This window comes from Bos indicus, chromosome 26, assembly GCF_029378745.1.
Source record: "Bos indicus isolate NIAB-ARS_2022 breed Sahiwal x Tharparkar chromosome 26, NIAB-ARS_B.indTharparkar_mat_pri_1.0, whole genome shotgun sequence".
Lineage (NCBI taxonomy): Eukaryota > Metazoa > Chordata > Mammalia > Artiodactyla > Bovidae > Bos > Bos indicus.
The window spans coordinates 23,459,958-23,474,581 of record NC_091785.1 but is presented as its reverse complement, the minus strand read 5'-3'; the positions used below and the strand labels follow the sequence as shown (position 1 = coordinate 23,474,581).

General features: G+C 40.3%; 1 protein-coding gene across 4 annotated transcripts in view; it reads right to left on the bottom strand.

Moving 5' to 3' along the window:
• The window catches only part of CNNM2 (cyclin and CBS domain divalent metal cation transport mediator 2), a 184,070-nt gene that overhangs the window by 125,192 nt on the left and 44,254 nt on the right, over window positions 1-14,624 (bottom strand). The window contains exon 2 of one of the 4 annotated variants that reach the window (XM_070780750.1): window positions 1-14,624. This exon is cut by the window's left edge and continues 15,602 nt beyond it; it is cut by the window's right edge and continues 34,303 nt beyond it. The exons of the other annotated variants lie outside the window; for them this stretch is intronic. The gene's annotated coding sequence lies outside the window, so the exon portion shown is untranslated. 4 annotated transcript variants of the gene reach the window in all.

The following is a 14,624-nucleotide window of genomic DNA, read 5'->3' as shown; positions in this document are numbered from 1 at the left end:
TCTGAAGGACGCTGCTTATCTTAAATTTTTTCTCTGCATATTTGCACAGATATTTATTTTTGGTCAAATAAGTTACACATTTAAAAACAACTTATTTTGGAACTATAGTCGGCTGGTATATTTAAAATACAAGAAAGGCACGTAAGCTTACCTGGTTGCCTTCTGCCATCACCAGGTAAATATCACACCTTGGCTAGACTGCCTGTCCCCAGGGAGGATGAGACTCCTGAAACAGAGCTAGGTCACACCAATTGTCCCAGCCAAAACCAAAAGATAGCCAAACTCCTGAAGTCAGCAGAGCCCCCAAACCAACCACCCTAGAAATGTTTTGAACAAATACTTATTGTGAGCAACTGATGTTTCTCAGTCATCTGCCATGCAGCATTACTATGGCAACAGATAACTTATACACAAGATCTTTAAAAATTACTATTCCTGTATCTTTTCTCTGGAAACCACTGAAGGATATGTCCTCCCAAGAGAAATGAGTAAACCAAGAAAGACTCTGATTTGGGATCCAGAAGTGAAGGATTTAAACATAGGAAAAAAGATAATTTTTAGGTTAATTTGTGAAGGGAAGATTCAGAGCAACAGGCTGCTACAGTTCTATAGTTACTGTTGGCAATTCTAGGACAAATGCTTCCAAAACAACCTAAAGAACTAATATATAACCCAATGTGTGTTAGAATCCTGGCAAGGAGTATGAGGGTAGGAAGTTAGTTATGTGAAGAAGAATAAGCAAACAAAAAAAATCAGAATTATGGCAAATTCCAGGAAAAAAAAAAAACCTAAGATGTGATCATAACATATAACCTGGCTCATATAGAAAAACTTTTATGTTTACAATAATGTATACACTAAACATTTGACATGAGAAGCTAGAGAACAATTCCCCGAGAAAGTGACATTTGTGAAGACAACTGAAAGCATGTTTTAACAACTTAAAAACATTTTTAAATTTTGGACAATTATACTGGGAGGATAGGGGTAAAGAGTGTGTGTGCTGGAGGGAGAAAGAAGTTTAAGAAAAGTAGATCTGTATCTTCCAGTGTAGAAAGCCCTCAAATAAGATCTAAAACTGAAATATAAAAGACAGCGATTTAACCATAGATTTTTTAAATATCAAATTTAATAGCATAAGAAACAGCTAGAAAGTAGTCAAATCTGGGGAGTTGGGAGGAGACAGAAGGCTGCTATTTTTGAATCATAAGCCCAGTGTCTTTTGAAGCTATTATTTTAATAAAAATTAAAATTTTCACCTATTTTTAACCTCATTTGCCTTACTTCCATTCTCCCCAAATTTCTATTTCTAGATGCCTTATATCTATTACAACTAGAACTATTTCCTGAATTCATTTATTCATTCAACTATTTACTGGGAAGCTATTAATGTCCACTGTTTCTGATAAGCAATTAACAAAAAACTAAGTCTAGTGGGGACACACAAAATATTTTAGATATATTAAACATACAGATAGGCCAAGAATTAAGTGGTAAGAAGAAAAGTAATGCAAAATACACAGATGGATGTGTGCATGCTCAGTCACGTCTGACTCTCCACAACTCTATGTACTGTAGCTCCCCAGGCTCCTGTCCATGAAATTTTTCCAGCATTTATATATGTTGGTGGCATTTAAGCAGACATCTGGAGTTAATAAGGGAGAAGTCCATGCAGATATGTGGCAAAAGAACGGAGGAGGTGGGAAAGCAGCTAATGCAAAGGCCCTAAGATGTACATGCGCTTAGCATGTTCAAAGACAAGCTGGAAAACCAGCTATTTAGGGCCTTATGTGCATTTAAGTACTTTTGCTATTACTCTGCATGAGCTAATGAACCATGGGTCTTCAAATGAGTTACAGCAATAGGAGTTAACTTTTACTCTTTAAAAGATCACTTGCTGGTGTACAATCACTTGCCAAAAAAAAAAACTGGCAATATATGCTAAGGCTTATAGATAGATATATATATATACTATATGTTAAGGCTGAGACAATATACACTAACACTGGACTTTCCAGGTGGCGTGGCAAAGAATCTGCCTGCAATGCAGGAGACCCCGGTTCAATCCCTGGGTCGGGAAGATCCCCTGGAAAAGGAAATGGTAACCCACTCCAGTCTTCTTGCCTGGGAAATTCCATGGACAGAAGAGCCTGGTGGGCTACAGTCCGTGGGGTCGCAAAGAGTCAGACATGACTGAGCATACACACCATGAGGCTAGTACATACTGAATCAAAAATCTCACTCCTAGGTATATCCCCATCATAAATTTATACATAAATGTATACATGTATTTCTCAAAAGCCAGGTACTAGAACATTCATAGCAGCATGATTTATAACAGCCAAACACTGGGAACTATCTGAAAGTCCATCAACAGTAGAACAGATCAATAAATTGTGGTGTGTATGTGTTAGTCGCTTAGTCGTGTCTGACTCTTTGCAAGCCCATGGACTGTAACCCACCAGGCTCCTCTCCTTCCATGGGATTCTCCAGGCAAGAATATGGGAGTGGGTTGCCATTTCCTTCTCCAGGGATCTTCCTAACCCAGGGATCAAACCTGGGTTTCCCACACTGCAGGCAGGTTCTTTACTGTCTGCACCACCAAGAAAGCCCTAATAAATTGTGGTATATTAACACAGAAGATGAGATGGTTGGATGGCATCACCGACTCGATGGACATGCGTTTGAGCAAGCTCCGGGAATTGGTGATGGACAGGGAAGCCCGGCATGCTGCAGTCCATGGGGTTGCCAGGAGTCGGACACAACTGAGCGACTAAACTGAACACAACTGAATAGTTCCCAGCAATGAGAAGAAACCAAATTTCACGCACCATTGTGGATGGATCTCACACACATAATGTTGCATAAAAGACAGACTCAACTTACACATTATATGATTCCATTTACATGAAGTTTAACAACAGACTAGACTAACCTGTGCTCTTAGACAGTGGTCATCCTTGGGGGATCAGTGTCTGCAGGTGGATGTGAGGAGTAGCTAGTCACATGCCGATTTCAGCTCTGGGTACAGCATACATAGATGTGATCAAGTTGTGAAAATTCACCACAAACCCATAATATGTGCAATTTTCTGTATGTAAATGTAAGGTTCTTTTTAAAAGATGAATCTGCTGGGTGGAAAATGGATTCTAGGGAGGCAAAACACCACGGAGAGCAGTTAGGAAGCTGGTGTAATTCTTCAAAATAAGACGATGGTGGCTCAGGCAGGAGAGGCAGAGACTGTGCTGAATGGCCACATCCTGGAATATTTTGAAGCTAAAGTAAGCGTGATTTCCTAATAGACTACACCAAATAGTAAAAGCAACAAGGATAACATGAAGTGATTTTGTTTTCTTTTTTTTTTTTGCCTGGACAACTAGAAAACAGAAGTGCCTTAGCTGAAGTGGAAAAGACTATAGAAAATGCAGATTTGGAGAGCATGGGGCGGGGGAATGTCTAGTTTTGAGAACCCTATGTTTGTGAGGGGTCCAAATAGAGCTGTTAAAACCTGTAGTTGGATGCATAAATCCAGAGTGCAAGAAAATCTGGATTGCAAAATAAATCTGGGAGTTGAGAGCAAAAGCACAGCTTTAAAACCAAGGGACTGCCTACCTGTGCCAAGTGATCACGGTTACTATCAACACTCATGAAGTCACGTACCCCTGACACAAGACGACGAGAGAGACACTTGGCGGCCCTCTCCTCAAACCCTTAACTCCCAACAAGTCCTTCTACAAAATACCTGACTAGTACTCCTTAAAACTGTCAAGATCCTCAGAAACAAGCGAAGTGTGGGACACCGAGAACTGGGGATTCTGTTAGCACTGTTGCTCCCGTGACCTGTTTTCTCACTTCTTCCCTATCACCTTCACGCTGCGCTTGCTTCCACTGTTGCTCCCTCTAGGGCACCACTGTCCAACAGAGGTTTACGTGATAATGAAAAGAAACGTTCTATATGGCCGACTCACACAGTAGCCCCAAGGCACATTTATCTACTGAGTACTTGCACTGCGTCTATAGTGCCTGAGGCACTGAGTTTTTAGTTTTATGTAATTTTAATTTAAATTTAAATAGGCACGTGTGGCTACCAGTTACTATTTGGACAGCACAGCTCTGAGTTCATGACCTCTTATTCGATCCTTTCTTTTCTTGACCTTTTATAAACCCTGATACTTCTCCATACTTGATTATCCTGGCCATAGTCAATCCTTAAAGAACATCTGAAGTCAGATTTCACTTGGCCTTTGCTCCTATCTTTCTATACCTACACAGCACACCTGGAAAAGGACAGAAGCCTCCTGGGCCAAACAAGCTCCCTCCCTAATCTGCCTGTTAAGTTAGGCCTCAGAGATTGACGCCTGTGAATTCAAGGAAAGATTTCTCAAATGTGAATTTAAAAAAAAAAAAAAAGAAAAAAAAAGACTCCAAGTGTTAATGATAAACTAGATATAAGAAAAAAACTCTTTTAGAGACTCAGAGACTTAGAAAACAAACTCATGGTTGCTGGAGGGAAGGGACAGTTAAGGACTTTGGGAAGGTCATGTACACACTGCTATATTTAAAATGTATAACCAACAAAAACCTATTGTATAGCACATGGAACTCTGCTCAGTGTCACGTGCCAGCCTGGATGGGAGGAGAGTCTGGGGGAGAATGGATACACGTATATCTATGGTTGAGTCCCTTCACTGTTCACTTGAAACTATCACATTGTTAATTGGCTATACCCCAGTACAAAACGTTTATGCTGTAAAAAAATAAAACTTTAATAAAATTTTAATAAATAAAACCAAAAATAAACTTTTACAAATAGAAAATAATACTCAGATTAATGATATCAACTCAGTGAGTTAAGGAATACTCTCCTCCTAAAACTAAACCACTATTCACAATGTATGGTACCAGCTTACATAGCACGTACTCTCGGCACTTTCCTCCAGTGTAAAATCCTCATTTGTACAGTGTCTTTACAGCTATTAGGTAGGAAGACAATTCTATTAAGACATTTTCTCATGAATATACAATAATTATGGCAGCATAATCTGGTATGGGGTCTTCCCTGGTGGCTCAGCAGTAAAGAATATGCCCACCAATGCAGGACAAGCAAGTTTGATCCCTAGGTCAGGAAGATCCACTGGAGAAGGAAATGGCAATCCACTCCAGTATTCTTGCCTAGGAAATCCCACGGACAGAGGAGCCTGGTGGGCTACAGTCCATGGGGTCACAGAGAGGACACGATTCAGCGACTAAAGAACATAATCTGGTATAGATTCAAAATGAAGTGCCCAAGCTCAGCAATAATCTCATCATCCAGAAGATCCAGACTTTATTTATGCTAGTTTTGAAAGATAATTGAAATAAAGGCAATTTTTTAAAATTTTATGGAGAACAAGGATTCAGAGAGTAAATTCCCAAAGAACTGTAGCTTGAGAAACAAACTATCCCCAGCTGAAAACGCCAACAGCCATGAGAGAGTAATAAGAGCTTGTTATAGTTTAGCTATCAGATGCTTTCCTCTCTGCAGTCAGATGAGAACAGCTCTTCAGAAAATTACTTCCACAGAGGTCAAAGTTCTTTTGTTCTTTTAACATTTTCATCTGTTCACTTAGTGAACTAAGTGATTCACTTAGTTCAATCACTAAGTCGTGTCCAACTCTGTGAGACCCCAAATGACTGCAATGCGCCAGGTCTCCCTATCCTTTATTTACTATCTCTCAGAGTTTACTCAGACTCACATCCATTGAGTCAGTGATGCCATCCAACCATCTCATCCTCTGTCGTCCCCTTCTCCTCCTGCCTTCAATCTTTCCCAGCATCAGCACCTTTTTCCAACGAGTCAGTTCTTCACATTATTGGAGCTTTAGCATCAGTCCTTCCAATGAATATTCAGGGTGGATTTCCTTTAGGATTAATCTCTCCTTAATATTTTTATTAGGAAGAGATTAATACAATGAGCCTCCCTGTACCCAATACCCAGCATGACCAATAACCAGCCTGCAAAAGTTGTTTTAATAAGACAAGTGCATGATGAAGACATCAGCAACATCTCAGAGAAATGCCAAGACAAGTAAGTAGTACAATGAAAGAGAAGGGAAGTGAAGTGAAAGTCGCTCGGTCATGTCCGACTTTTGCAACCCCATGGAGTATACAGTCCATGGAATTCTCCAGGCCAGAATACTGGAGTGGGTAGCCTTTCCCTTCTCCAGAGGATCTTTCCAACCCAGGTCACCTGCATTGCAGGCGGATTTTTTACCAGCTGAGCCACAAGGGAAGCCAGAGAAGGTAAAGGGGCTCCTATTTATTTAGTCAACAAACATTTATAAAACCCTTACCATGCATCCAACCAACCCTGAAAGCCCAGACACAAAACTGGCCCCTGTCTTCTTGATGCGTATAGTCTAGGGGCTTGGAAAACCACCAGCCAATAACAAAGCAGTGTAAAAGATGTTATAACAGGCTAAGTAAAGTACCAGGCGGGTGCCTAACCCAGAATCAGAGGCTGGGGGAGGCTACAGCGTGAAGGATGAGTAGGAATTTGCTGAGGGCAGAGAAGTCGGCATCACTCTTGACTACATTCTTCTTTAGTCATAAGATTCCATGCACTGTGTCTTCTTCTCTTTTTAAATCCACCACCCCCTCATATAAGAAATGAATCGCCAGTCCAGGTTCAATGCAGGATACAGGAAGCTTGGGGCTGGTGCACTGGGATGACCCAGAGGGATGGTATGGGGAGGGAGATGGGAGGGCACCCGTGATGGATGCATGTTGATGTATGGCAAAACCAATACAATATTGTAAAGTAAAAAATAATAATAATAATAATAAAATCTTAAAAATAAAATAAATCCACCACCTTTCCAAAAAGTTTGTGAACTTGAAAGAAAATTAGCATAAGGAGGTATGTTTTAGACTATTTGAGGCTCAGACTGCTGTAAGTTTTCTTTCTCAGCTTCTAATCCCTTCAGTCAGCTCAATGAGCTCAGACTCAACAAATGTTATTTTCATTAACCATCCAAATCTCTCTCTCCTTAAGCGTGTCGAGGTTTCCTCAACAGAAAGGACCCAGTAAGGTTCTTTCACGAGAAGGGAGCAGAATTTCACTTCAGACTGGAAGTGGCTCTTTACCATGAGGACACCTCCTCCTCCTCCCCCTATGTTAAGAACATATTTCAAACTGCTGACTTCATTATAACTGTGATTCCCAAAGCTGTGGTCAATTTCAGAGGGAACAATTACAGTCCATTGAAACTTTCAATTTTAACTGGCTATGGTTCTATTACTCTGTAACTCTAAACTGCTGCTTAACATTTATTAGAAGATCATATACCCAAGAATCTTACAACTGGAAGGAGTCCTTAGAGATCAGTTAGTGCCAAGGTTTGCACACTGTCCCAGAGAAGTGCTTCACAGGCCCTGCCAACACAGACACTCACATTTTAACATGAAGAGTACACTCCTTCAGTTTTATATAGCTCCCCACTCGACTCTTCAATGCACATATATTTGCAGGTTCTTATAACCGTGTCAGTGATGAGAAAAGGCTATATCTGTTTTAAAAAGATTCCAGCTCACACAGTTCACCTAGGGAAACCTGCTCAGGTAGGTCCACTATCCATTACTGACACTGAACTGAGCAGAGCAGCAAAGAAGGCTGAAGTCCATCTGCTGGTTCATGCTAAAGGCATTACTATCGCTTGCAAAATAATCAAACTTGATAATGTTATATCAAGAAGTCTATTAAAATTTGAGCACGGTCAACTTTGGATGTTTATTGCCTTTTCAATTTACAATAAGGATATGGGAGCAGCTGCTAACAATTCAACTTAAAATTCCCCTAAAACATGGCTGCCAAATGTCTGGGCAACCAATGCCCTCACGCCTCTAGCAACAGCAAATTTATCTTCTACTCAATCATTAGACAGCTTTCACTGTAAATTATTCCTTAAACTGAACTATGTCTTTCTTCCCGTAGCTTCCATCCACTGGCCTTAGTTCTATTCCCTGGAAACACAAGGTACAAACCCTCTTCCTTTACAATATTTGACTGTGGCCTCCTTCCCCAGGCACCAAGTTCTCTCACCTCCAAAGCAAATATTCTTTCAATCTTTCTTCCATATGTGGCTTTCCAGTCCCTTCATCACCTTGTCTACCACTTTTGAACATGTTCAAGAATAGACCTGGATTCCATGGTTGTATTTTATTCTGTTCTAGAGTGGATACAACCATCCTCTCCCCAAATCTAGATTTCTAGATTTTTAATTCCTTTTTAAAGAAAGCATCTGAGACTGGCTTTTTTGTTGCCACATCTCCCAGACTCACACTCAGCTGCTGACCATTGCCCCAGAGTGCCTCTATCATCCACATATTCTTCTACATCTTCCAGTGCTTACTTATGCAGTTGGTTTCATGGACCAAAAATAGTTAAACCCCATCTGTATTCAACCCTCCATCATCTTAGTTTGACAAAAATACAATTCCAGTTTGGACATGTACACATCCTCGGATCTTAGATCTGTTTGTGTTTTCTCTCCCTCTTCATTCAAAGTAAAGGCCTGACTGGATGATCTAGCTTCAGGCTTATACATACTAACCTAAACATCCCTTCCAATCCCTCCATTTCAAGCCAAAAAATCATTTCAAACACAGTTTCACCTGGAATTCAGAGAAACCTGGCAGGCTACAGTCCATGGGGTCACACAGAGTTGGGCACGACTGAAGCAACTTAGCATGCAAGAAATAAGCTTTGCCAAATAAACTACAACGTGCTATCATCCTAATTTCATAAACGTTAAAATGTGAAAAAAAAAATGTACTTTTACAATCAATGAGATATAGCCTACAGTTATGAGTTTGTTTTAGCACACAATTGGCTCAAGATCAAGAAATCTAATTATTTTCAGGATACAGTATACAACAGTTTTTCTTTTTATCAAGTACATGAAGTCTCTGACTAATTCTCCAGACCTGTCACAAGAATTCAGTGGATGGATGCAGGTGAAAATACCCTGCATGAACATCAACCAGCACCACTCCATTTTAAGAAAAGACATCTACTTTACGTATTGGGATTTATAACCAGGGTTTGACATCACAAAGGAGGGTTTCTTCCTCTCCCTTCAAAATAAAACAAAACACAGAACTGGACCCCAAAGCTGATCTACCAAGAAAAGAACATCTTAGCAGGAAATCACAGCATATGTACTGGAAAAACTCGCCTAAGTTATTCTGATGCTTCTCTAATTAGGAAACATTAAATTAAAAGATAACTACACTTAAAATACTCAAGCACAGAAGCTCTTTCTAAGCTTAACTCCAAACTTAAAAGCAATGACTGCTTGGCAAATCTGACACAAAAAATATAAAACTTCTGTAAGGAAACACTGCACCATAAAGAAAAATAAGTTGTGAGAAAATACTCGCAGATGCCAAAATATATAAAGACTTCTTCCTATTAATTAGAAGATAAACCCAAAAGAAAAATAAGCAAAGCAACTGGCAATTCAAAGTACAAGTGGCTAGTAATTATAAGAAAAAAATACGTTCAGTTTCACTAAAGAAGTGCAAATTATGACAATGAGCTATTTTTCACTTATCAAATAGGCAAAAATTTTAAAAGATTAATAACAGGCAGTCTTTGGTAAAGCTACCTGAAACATATGAGCATATCTAATTAAGAACCAAAAATTCACCAACGGTTCCGTAAATTATAGTAGAATCACACAAATGGTATGCAGCTGCTAAAATCAGGCACCTCTAAATGTATGCATGTGGAAGAAACAGCCATCACAGACCGCGCCAAGTTAAAAAAAACTTTGACGTTAAAACAGTATGTATATTATAATTTCATTGTTATAAAAACCACAAAATCCAGAAAGAGGTCTAAAAGTAAACAGACTTAATTCCTAACAGTAATGACCACTAAGAGTATAGTAAGGGGGTGGATGATGGAGAGATGTAACTCTTACTTTACATACTTCTCTATTGTCTTGATTTTTTTACAGTAAGCAATTTTTTTGAATTTCCCAATTGATGAAAAAGTTGCACATCATCACTTTCCAAACTTAATACAACAGTTAACATGATACCTTCCTCTACAAAAGCTCCGGTCCTTTCCCCCTTAGTCTTCTGAGAGCTTTTTCTAACTTAACCCTCCTAACTAGAGCCACCAGCCAGAAAAGAGATCATTAGCAACGTTCCAGTCTCTTCTCTTGCAGCGCGCCAGTTGGCAAATGGATTTGGGTTTTTCAGTAACAAACTGGAGAACCAATGCGAGAACTGAATAAAAAGGCCAGAATAAAATCTTTTCTGAATCTAGGCAAGAGATGGAACAGGTGAGTGAGAAGTTAGAAAAGTTCGTAAGCATTTTCTGTAAAGGACCAGAGTAAATGTTTTAGGCTTCACAAGCCATAGTTTCTGTCATCACAACTTAACTCTTGCCATCATAGCACCTAAGCAACCAAAGATCACACGTAAGGGTAAGCTTCATTACGTTCCCATCAAAGTTTGACACGGAAATCTTAGCTTCACATAGTTTTCACATGTCATGAAATATTATTCTTTTGATTTTCTATTCTGATTTTCAACCATTTAAAAGTGGGGAAAAAAAATTCGTTACTCTGCAGGCATATGAAAGCAGGTGGTAGGCCACATGCGGTAGTTTGCATTAGAAGATAATCTTAGAAATATTAGAGTAAAAACAAGCAAATAAACAGGAAGTCTCTAGTAAAATACTGTCCGGATTCTTTACATAGAAAATTTCTTTCAAGAGGTCTATAATTACATAGTGAACCACAGTACCAATTATCACTATTATAAAATGAGCTTTCTCTCAAATGACTGGCAGAATTTATGATATTAAAAGGGGTTCCAGGGATTTCCCTCATAGTCCAGTGGCTAAGTCACTATGCTCCCAATGCTGGGGGCCTGGGTTTGATCCCTGGTCAGGGAACTAGATCCCACATGCAACAACTAAAAATCCTGCATGCCGCAACTGAGACTCGTCACAGACAAATAAATAAAAATAAATATATTTTTTAAAAAAGGGGTTCCTAGTCACTAGTGAAAGTCAAGTAGCTCAGTCGTCTCCGACTCTTTGCGACCCCATGGACTGTAGCCTACCAGGCTCCTCTGTCCATGGGATTTTCCAGGCCAGAGTACTGGAGTGGGTTGCCATTTCCTTCTCCAGGGGATCGTGGAACCCATGTCTCCCGCATTGCAGGCAGACGCTTTACTGTCTGAGCCACCAGGGAAGCCCTCTTAGTCACTACAGAAATGCAAATGAAAGCCACAATAAGGTATCACTACATTTCCACTAGAGTAATTTTAATGCAAAAGACTGGCAACAACAAATGTTGAAGATCTGGAAAAACCAGAATCCTCAAACATTGCTGGTTTGTAAAATAGTACAGCCACTTTGGAGAACAGCTTGGTGGTTTCTTATAAAGTTAAATAGATACTTACTATATGATCCGGACATGACTGAGTGACTGAACAACAAAATATGATCCAGCTATTTCACTCTTAGGTATCTATTCAAGAGAAATGAAAACATATGTCCACACAATTATGCAAGTGTACACAGGAGTATTATTCATAACAGCCCCAAACTTAGAAGCAATACAACTGCAATCAACTAGCAAATAAATGTAGTTTATCCACACAATAAAATAAAATTTACCTTTAAAAGGAACAAGTTGCTGACATATGAACATGGGTGAACAAAATACTATGCTAAGTGAAAGAAGCCAGACGGACTACATAATATACAGTATTCAGTACCCAGTTTCAGTGCATGGGTTTCCCCCACATACACACCAAGCTATTCTTTGACACCAGTTGGGTGCCCTACAATTCATCAGTTCTGACACTATCCAGAGATAGCATCAGATTCCACAGGTTTAGGGCTCAGTCCTACCAGACAGCACCCCACTTCAGATGCCAGTCACAAGCCCAGGTTGTTATCTGTGTTTCTGACCAACTGACGGGAATCAGAGGTTCCCATCGCCCATGGGTTCGATTCAGAGAACTCTGAGAAGCAGTTTACTCACTAGATTTGTTTATCACAAACAACGTTAAAGGCTACAAATGAACAACAGCCCAATGAAGAGATACATAAGAGATACAAAAAGAGCCTCCGTACCTGTGGGGTTCAAGGCGAAGCACAAGCTTGCCTGAGTCCGGTTCACCAACCTGAGAGCTTTCCAAACCCAATTCTTTTGGATTCTTGGGGGCTTCATTACATAGGCATGATTGATTAAATCATTGACAGCTGGCGACTACATTCACTCTCCAACCAATTCAATCTCCAGAGGGAGGTGAGAGAGGGGCAAACTGAAAATTCCAGTCTTGTGATCATGTGGTGGTTCTCCCTGGGAACCAGCCCCCATCCTTAAGTGCCTTCCAGAAGTCACCTTATTAACAAACTCAGGTGTGTTGAAAGGGATTTGTTAGGAATATCCAGGCATCTTTAGCACGCTTGTCACTTGGGAAAGCCCAAGGGTTTTAGGAGTTCTGAGCTAGAAACAAGGGACAAAGATCATCTATTTATTTCCTATGATACATCACAGTGTTACGTTATATGATTCCTACTTTTATGCAATTTCTAGAAATGGCAAATCTATCCAGACAGAAAGCAGATCAGTGGTTGCCTCAGAGGTGAAAGCAGAGATCTAGTAGATCAGGAGGGTGCTCTGTAGGAGGAAAGCAAGCGGACACAGCTAGACTGGGTGATGGCTGCACAACTCCACAAACTGACTTTACAAATATGACTTTTATACTCACGATGGGTAGATTTTATCATATGCAAACTACACCTAAAGAGACTGTTTTAAAAGGGGGAGAGAGACCCCAGACAGCCCTGTGGACCCATCGGTGGCTCGCAGTCAGCGTGCCCAGGCACTCTCTTGACTCTATGCCTTTGCTCTGGAAGGTCCTGGAAAGCCTCCTTAACCAAGAACCTCCTCTGTAAGCTTCACTCCACCCCGACTTCGCTCCCGAGGAGTTGGCTTCTTCTCGGAACCATCCCAGCACTTCTGCTCGAACTTTTTATCATCACCTTTAGTCCTAACCTCTTACCTGTGATAAATTCCTTGAGCAAAGAACTGTGTGTCATTCACCTATCTGTTCTTTATTATGCTCTACATACAGCAGGCACTCAGTGACTATTTGTAATAGTTAACAAAATCGACAGGATTAGGTGCTATCTTAAAAACCTTCTTGCAGCATGAAAAGTGGCAAAAATCTAAACCTTGAAGACTCACTCATCCAACCCTACATCCCCCACTCTCCTCCAAAAAACCATTATCTAAATGCCTTCCAATTGTTCAACATTTTTAGTATTGTCATTCCAGACATTTCCATTTTAATCACACAAATACAGGAATCACAAAACCCATTCAATGCTGAGCACAAGCAAACCTGACAGCCAGTTACTAAATCTGCGAGTGAGTGGAAACTAAGGGAGACTAGAAAATATGGCTTCATACACTTCAACCAAAGCCAGATTTCAACCGGTAAGAAATTTCCAAACTAGTAAAAACATCATCTTTAGAAACCCTTCTGGTAAAAGCCTGGTTGAAATGAAGCTCCTCTGCTGTGATAGAGGCTACCTTTTATTGTAAGAAGTGTTAGCGCTGGTGGTACCAACTGAACATGGGTATACTTGCCAGCCTCGCAGCAAAGCCAACTTACTGACATTGGGTTGTGGTGAAGGAGGAACGTCTGCACCCAGCAAGGAGATCTGGCAGTTCACTGCTCAAAAGACCCAATGGCCTCCAGTGGATGGTTTTTAAAGGCAATGATAGGGGTGAGCACGGCAGGCTGCATGACTTTCTTCTGATTGGTTGCAGGTAAGGTAACAAGTGGCGTTCTTAGGAATCAGCCTAAACTGGTTTCAGTCAGTCTGGGGTCTAAGTGCTGCCCATCACAGAGTTGCCATCATCACCTGGGTTAGGGTCTTAGTTCCAGTAGAACAATTCAAAGACATGTGTCAGATTGCTATGCACATCCCTTGAGGAGGAGCTAGGGCTGGTTTTTAGGCCACTATTATTTCTTGACTGCTTTCCCTTCGTTTCTGTGACTCCCTTCCCTAATTAGCAACTGCTGGAGTCTGCTCTTTGGAACTCAGGGAAGGCTAAAGAGACTAAAGTCTTTTTCTACAAGAAATGGGTGACACAGAGGGGCTTCTGCACCCAGGAGGGCCCTACTGGGCCCTGCTTGGTTTCAATCTCTCCTTTTCTTTGATACTCTTCAATACAGAAGGGAAGGGAAAAGAGAATAAAGTGTTTTTTAATTAATTCATTTTTTAATTGAAGGATAATTGCTTTACAGAATTTTGCTGTTTTCTGTCAAACCTCAGCATGAATCAACCATAAGTATACAGTTTTGAATAAATAAAGTTTTGAAGAGAAAAGTTAATCATAAACTCGGCAGAGGAACTCAGCTTTAGGGGGACCTGATTTCACTGGTCACTCTTGCCTGAAATGGACAATACAGAAACCCTAAAGCTTCTAGCAGCTTTGTGGCTTCTCAAATGTTGGCCATAGGTTTTTTAAACTTCATATATAAGTAACTTCTGGAAACTATTTGCTCTTACTTTCAAAGAAGGTAAGGCAAAGCAAGTTCTT